Genomic DNA, 7576 nt, shown 5'->3' with positions numbered 1-7576 from the left:
AATGGTGTCCGCTTAAGACAGGTTTCACGGTATGTCAGTGTTTCCTCAAGTCAAGTCTTTCTCTATATATCTGCGATACCATCGGAATGCTTTAGTGTCTCCATGTCACTGCCTTCCCCCCTCCCCCTAGTACCCATTCCTAACCAATTATTTTTTTCCTCAAAATCCCTCATTTACCCATACGAGACCTATATGATAACACGCATCTCATTAATTTAAACCCGGGCTCTGACGTAATTTTGTGTCCAATCATGCACACAACCTCGTTCCCAGGGTCCTCTCTCTTCCTGCGTCGAGAAAGTACCCTGGTTGCGGCTGGTCACGTGTCTGCTAGATTTTTGCAGATTCCAGAAAAATGATTGAATGGAGGGGCAGGACAGTTAAAGTTTGTCTCCACTGAGCTCACCTACTGAGCCCAGTAGGGAATGAAATTTGTAACCCTCCCGTGGTGGATCGCGAAACTCACAACGAAGGCATAACACATTTGATATTGGAGTTAAATGCATTCAATGTTCGGCTTTAAGGTTAGCTCTGCATTTCGCTGAATTTTTGCCATCGATAGTTGGACGATCTTTGGAATTTGTGGCGGTGAAAAAAATTGACAAAGTACTTGGAAATGAACCGCGCGGTGAATTTAATTTTATCATTCGGCAAAATCACAACGTAGGTATTTACTCATTCGTTTAGAGTTAAATACGTCGTATGTTCGCCTACAAAGGTAGTTTTGAATTTGATTAAATTACTCCCATGGACAGTTTGACGGTCATTCCATTATCTTGCGGCGAAAAAAATTACGAAGAACTTGACCTCAACAAAGATGAATACTAATAATGCCATCACCCTTTTTTCCTCTATTTAGCGTCGTCCGACCGACCCAGATTTTCGCGTTTTCAAAAAAAAAAAAAAAGTTACGGAGAAGGCAATAAAGGCAATGACACATTATTTCAAACAATTGTCACTTTAATCTGAAACATAAGCAATTTTTTGCCTTACAGATTTTTAGTTTTTTTCCCTATTCTCGTTTGATTTTAACAATGACGTTGATTTTTCCTTCCTCCATTGCCGCTTTGTAACCACACCTTGTTGTTTCCAGGCTCCACGGATATTATGCTGAGGTACCGGGCCTCCTAGCTCCAGACTCCTTTTCCAATTTTAATTATTTTTTTAAATTTATTTTTCCTACCGACCGACCCAAAATCAGAAAACGCATTCGACAATAAACGAAAAAAAAGGGGGGATGGCCTAAGCTTGATAAGGTGGCCGAACACTTTTCGCGCGCGCTATTGCTGATGCGATTCAGCGCGCGCACAAGGATTGCAAAAAACAAACATGCCGTCAAAAGAGCGATCATTTTAGTTACTCAACACCCGCGCTATCTATGCTATTTTTCTCTATAACTGAACGCAGTGTATTGATGGTTTTAATCTTTTATTACAAAAATATGTTAGAAAAGGTAACGATGCAAAGAACCCAGCAATTCTCAGCTTTTTCGTTGTTACCGAAAGAACCCAGTTAAATGCAGCGCATGCGCAGTAAGTAAAAAAATTGCGATTGAATGAAAAATTGTTTGCTCGGAAATACGCCTTTTTCTCGAGAACCACTCATTAGAATTTTATAGGAAATAAGTAACCGGAGTATTGTAAAAAAATTGAACTTTAACGAAGGAAATTCTAGATATTTCAGAGAGCCTTCAAAAAGGGATAATTAGAGATCTCTCTGTTAAATTATTATCAAAATGGTGTTAACTTGTGAGTATCGTCACAATCTTGCTGCATGCAAATTGTAAAGAAAATTTTATGACTAGATTTTCTACAAATAACCTAAACTGATTTTAAAGGCCTGTTTATATTTATTCATGTTGCCATGGCAACGGCACATTGGTCAGCTTAACTACCAAAAAACCAAAGTTTGTGTTGTTAACTTGCAGGTTGCAGGTTGCAAGTTGAAATTTAATTCTAACTGGAAAACCGCTGGCACTTAAAAGAAACGTACAGGTGGTAGACTTACCGTGACCGTTACATGACGCTGTTTGCAATCGCTCAGAAAGGGGGCTTCCACCTAAGTGCCAAACCGGACGAAGCGATGGGAGGAGAGTATATTCCTATGATTTTAAGCCTGCAATCAATTATTGTTTTTGAACAAACATCTGAAATATCATCTGAAATATCTGCTGAATTTGGTCTCTTCCCTGTGAGAACCAAAATGAAAGCACACTGAGTTTGTGTTAGTATATTCCGTCGGTTAAAATTTTATATTATTTCATTTCTTTATTTATTTGCTTCATTTGTGATGGCAGTCTTCTGTTGTTGAGGCAAGACCCAAGCCAAATCTGGAATCGATGGAAACATCTGTGGAGCGGCCATCCAGATGGCCTTGAAGAGATTTCACTGGTCTCAGCGTCTCGATCGATAAGCTTTTATTATACATTGAACTCATTATCTCTTTTCTAATTGGCCAAAAGCATAAAGTGAATTTTCGAAATGAGCGCCTGTGACGTCATAACTGCAGATTATACAATAATCATGCAAGGACACTCAAGGTCACGGGTAATCATGTCATGTACGACCGCGGTGCATGATTTCTAAGGGTAATCATGTCACAGGAGTACCCAACGACACTTTAACTGGAAATTTAATATGTGACTTCCCAAGCACTGATTCTGTGCTCCCACGTCAATTACCATTAATAATTAACTTTCCTGGGAAAAAAATATCCGCTCTTCACTGCTAGCAAGATCGACTTTATTTCATAAAACTCCCAGCCAGACATAATGAAAATTTTGATTACCGAGCTAGAAAAATGGCAATTAGCCAAGTAGCCAGCCAGCAGTAAAGGGTAACATTGAAAATGCCAGCAAGGCAATTATTGGCGAAAAAATGTTCTGGCCAGCGTTTTGACCTAGATTAAAAACAAACGCATTGTTTAGGACCTTTATTCAACAGCCTATTGTCTGTTGACTATTATTAGAGATAAATTAGCAATATGTGGTTATTTTTGCCGCTATGAGCAAACTCTACACTATGATTATGTTATCACTTAAAAACAATACAACTTACCATTTATGTCTTAAGCGGATCGGACAAGGTGTCTCCCAGCACGTTGTTTTCCGATACTTCAGATGCCTTCCAGGTTCAGCATACGTGTGACAGTTTGGCACTTTACGTTCTGACATCTAAAACGGTTCACACTGATGTTTAAAATAAGATCCCTCTAATCCTTCTAGACATTCAGATCAAACTTGCTTTCACCAAAGAAATGTCTGTTGCAAAATTACTTTTATATAACGCTGTAAGGGAAATGAACAAAAAATAATATTGAAGTCCTTTATTACTACATATCGGCCTTACTTCTACATTGCTAGCCCAATAATGATTGTAATTTCAACAACAGCAACACACTTTATATGTTTACCCCGATTTAGTAGTTTACAATTATTTCTAATGATTTTTTTGAAAAATAAAGGGTTATGCCAGCTCCTTAAAACAACCAAAGGGAGCTGGTTTAGTGCTGATTAGTAACACCATGTTTACCTCAAAAGTATTGAAAAACGTGTTTTTCTTTTTCTTTGGACAACTGTCTTCTCTGAGCTTCCCACTCTAGAATTGCGAGATAAAAGTGTATAAACCACATTAGAATCTTTATCATAAAACGAGTAAAAAAAATCTTGATAATACATACCTTGAATGTTGGTGATCCATCTCAGTCCATGTCACTGATCCATGCCTTACCCAAGACTGCAAAGCACTGTCAACACAACTTTCACAAATTAATTTAACTTGAAAGCTAAACAACCAAAGACACTCACATTCCTAGAGGTAGTTTACCGTAAACATTTCATAAATACCCATTGAAGGGATGTTCAAAGCCATTCACCGTAAAAGTTTCACACAGTTAAGTGCAAAGTTTCGCAGCAAAGACCCCAGCATTGTTAGGATGTTATAGGCCGTTCACCGTAAAAGTTTCACACAGTTAAGTGCAAAGTTTCGCAGCAAAGACCCCGGCATTGTTGGGATGTTATAGGCCGTTCACCGTAAAAGTTTCACACAGTTAAGAGCAAACATTCGCAGCAAAGACCCCGGCATTGTTGGGATGTTACAGGCCGTTCACCGTAAAAGTTTCACACAGTTAAGTGCGAACATTCGCAGCAAAGACCCCGGCATTGTTGGGATGTTACAGGCCGTTCACCGTAAAAGTTTCACACAGTTAAGTGCGAACATTCGCAGCAAAGACCCCGGCATTGTTGGGATGTTACAGGCCGTTCACCGTAAAAGTTTCACACAGTTAAGTGCGAACATTCGCAGCAAAGACCCCGGCATTGTTGGGATGTTACAGGCCGTTCACCGTAAAAGTTTCACACAGTTAAGTGCGAACATTCGCAGCAAAGACCCCGGCATTGTTGGGATGTTATAGGCCGTTCACCGTAAAAGTTTCACACAGTTAAGTGCAAAGTTTCGCAGCAAAGACCCCGGCATTGTTGGGATGTTACAGGCCGTTCACCGTAAAAGTTTCACACAGTTAAGTGCAAACATTCGCAGCAAAGACCCCGGCATTGTTGGGATGTTACAGGCCGTTCACCGTAAAAGTTTCACACAGTTAAGTGCGAACATTCGCAGCAAAGACCCCGGCATTGTTGGGATGTTACAGGCCGTTCACCGTAAAAGTTTCACACAGTTAAGTGCGAACATTCGCAGCAAAGACCCCGGCATTGTTGGGATGTTATAGGCCGTTCACCGTAAAAGTTTCACACAATTAAGTGCGAACATTCGCAGCAAAGACCCCGGCATTGTTGGGATGTTACAGGCCGTTCACCGTAAAAGTTTCACACAGTTAAGTGCAAACATTCGCAGCAAAGACCCCGGCATTGTTGGGATGTTATAGGCCGTTCACCGTAAAAGTTTCACACAGTTAAGTGCAAAGTTTCGCAGCAAAGACCCCGGCATTGTTGGGATGTTATAGGCCGTTCACCGTAAAAGTTTCACACAGTTAAGTGCAAACATTCGCAGCAAAGACCTCGGCATTATTGGGATGTTATAGGCCGTTCACCGTAAAAGTTTCACACAGTTAAGTGCGAACATTCGCAGCAAAGACCCCGGCATTGTTGGGATGTTATAGGCCGTTCACCGTAAAAGTTTCACACAGTTAAGTGCAAAGTTTCGCAGCAAAGACCCCGGCATTGTTGGAATGTTAAAGGCCGTTCATAGTAAAAGTATTGCTATTAACAGCATCATTACTCGTTAACTCGTTAACAAAATGTATCAATCAGATCAATGTAATGTCATAAATATACACTGGACGATCAGCATAAAAGATTCACAAAGTTAATCTCGTGATTTCATCAACAAATTTGCTCATCTTTTCTCGCGTACCAGTCCATGACATCGGGTAACGTTTGCAGCATCTTTAGCTGTGCTTCTTATAGTTCACGCAGTTAATTTTACACCTGAAAAATGATATGTTTTAGAAAATTTAACATACTGCACAATCCCTCTTATATCGGCGTCCTCCCCTTGTCCACACACACACACATGCATCCAAATACGCATACAGCCACGGACACATAATAATATACAAAACTGGTGATACTATCGGGCCCCTCAATGTAAGATCTAGATCAAGAACTATGTTCACAAAAATAGCTCATTCATGAGAGAATTCAATGAAATGTCTTAGATTTTAACTGATGTTACATTGCTGAAAATTACATTCCCTGGGGCAAGTCAAAGAAGCAAGGATTTAACTGTTTAAGAAAAATAATTGTGGAATAATTTTTTACCGCTCATTTCGTCATCAAACTATAACCCAGAAGCGTGAATTCAGTGAATGGTGTGAACTGGTTCCACGCCCCTCCCCTATTTTTTCGTGTGCCATGTTTCGCGCTTTGCCTAAGCTACATGAACTGAACCGTGCGATGATTGTTCCACCACAAAATCACTGTCTGCGCCATCATAAAAAGAAGGACAATAAGGCGAAATGTCTACATTTCCGGTAACTACGCAGGCATGCAAAATAACTTGTTCTCTAACAGAAACTGAATGTGTGAAAAACACGCGCGTTAACAAATGGGAACGCATAAGAAATTAAATTACACATTATTGTCCTGGCGCTATCGACACCGAAAGAACGAAATCTGGAATGACATGATTGCCTTCTGGTCTTTTCTCACCTTTGACATGGAAAGCCTTTGTATTCCCTTTTAAATCCCAAAGTACAGTACAATTAGCACTGAACTAGATCAATCAGGTGTGTTGGTCAACAGCTCTTTCAGGGCAAATTTTGGGCGATACCAAAAGGCAGCAATAGGTAATCAGCCTTCAGTTATATAAAGAACACGATCGGACTTCAGTAAAGAAACCGATGGAAACAATACTTTCTTACACCGGGAAAAAATAATCATTTCAATATCTCGTCAGTTGTCCAATACGCGGCAAATGTGTTTCAATAGCTCATGTTTTAACGTTCGACGCGTTAAAAAGCGGTCATCATCGACTGCAGCACCGGGATCGGATTTTACTGGTCGTTAAAATTATAGAATTGAAATTACACTTGGAAGTAGGATCACTGTGGATGAATGCACTGACAATTTCGAAAACCCTTCCAAGTTCTGAGACATATCAGGCCTTTTCTTGCTTTCACTGTCTTCACTGAAGCTGCACTTTCCGTTGGGTTTGAAATACAATACAGTGGCGAATACAGTTTGAAAACCTGCGCCGGCTTTTCCCGCACACATTGCTTAAACATAATCACTGAATATTAAATATATAGGCTGATTCAACTAGTTCAACTCCAAAGTAGTTCTTACCTGAACCTTTGAATTTATCAGTGGAGTCCTCAGAGTTCTCTGGCTGCCAAACCCTCAAACAACTGGTCGGCAAAATCTGATCGCGCTTGAAACCGACCGTTGGACACAAAATTATACGGGAACAATGTTTTAGTTACAAAATATTACGAGGTTACCCGAGTCTCACCGGGCCTCAGGCAAAAATGTGAAAAGACTGCACGAACCAACAAACGTCATCACCAGATAACCAGTTGTCTCAAGGTAGAACATGAAAGCAGCTAGAACAGACGATGATTTTCCGCGACCGGATCAACGGTGGTGAAACATGCAACTGAACGTGGGAAAAAGGAGCGTCAAGGGAAAAGAAACCGATCTAATTTCACACTATAAATGACAGCAGAACAGACTTCTATTGTTTGCTGGTAAATAAAACTTTAATAAACAACTAACATTATATTGTAAGCATGTTTTCAAACAAAAGGTCAAGCAGTCAGTGAGTGTCAAGTGACACACTTCAGTCAGTGATCGCATCCGGAATGTAATTTCCAGCCAGAACTGATTAGTAAAACCACAGTGTAAGCTATTTGAACACCAAAAAAAATTTTCCAGCTAGCTAGCTCTCGATAAGCTAAATTCTCAGCAAGATTCTGTTTAATACTAAAATTCCCAGCCAGCTCAACTTAAGTCTGCAGAGCGGATATTTTGCGGAGCGGATCCGACGGGTACTCCTGATGTCAAGTTCGCGCGCTTTGTGTTGCTTGCCGTCAGTGAAGAAGCAAAAACATGACTTCCATTTTT

General features: G+C 40.2%; 2 long non-coding RNA genes across 3 annotated transcripts; both read right to left on the bottom strand.

Moving 5' to 3' along the window:
* Positions 1 to 3058: 3058 nt before the first annotated feature.
* On the bottom strand, positions 3059 to 4946 carry LOC149104069 (uncharacterized). 2 transcript variants are annotated; one of them, XR_016201907.1, is made up of 3 exons: positions 3679 to 4946; positions 3531 to 3596; positions 3059 to 3286 (listed from the first exon to the last, which is right to left on the bottom strand). It is a non-coding gene; the product is annotated as an uncharacterized LOC149104069 (long non-coding RNA). The 2 variants fall into 2 exon arrangements; XR_016201906.1 differs by having other exon boundaries at positions 3059 to 3172.
* Positions 4947 to 5194: 248 nt separating this feature from the next.
* On the bottom strand, positions 5195 to 7513 carry LOC149104068 (uncharacterized). Its single transcript, XR_016201908.1, has 2 exons — positions 6800 to 7513; positions 5195 to 5440 (listed from the first exon to the last, which is right to left on the bottom strand). It is a non-coding gene; the product is annotated as an uncharacterized LOC149104068 (long non-coding RNA).
* Between the last annotated feature and the right edge of the window lie 63 nt (positions 7514 to 7576).

Source organism: Orbicella faveolata, unplaced genomic scaffold (assembly GCF_042242905.1).
Source record: "Orbicella faveolata isolate gen_17 unplaced genomic scaffold, um_ofav_v1 contig_35, whole genome shotgun sequence".
Taxonomy (NCBI): Eukaryota; Metazoa; Cnidaria; class Anthozoa; order Scleractinia; family Merulinidae; genus Orbicella; species Orbicella faveolata.
This window is presented reverse-complemented; position numbering and strand designations above follow the sequence as displayed.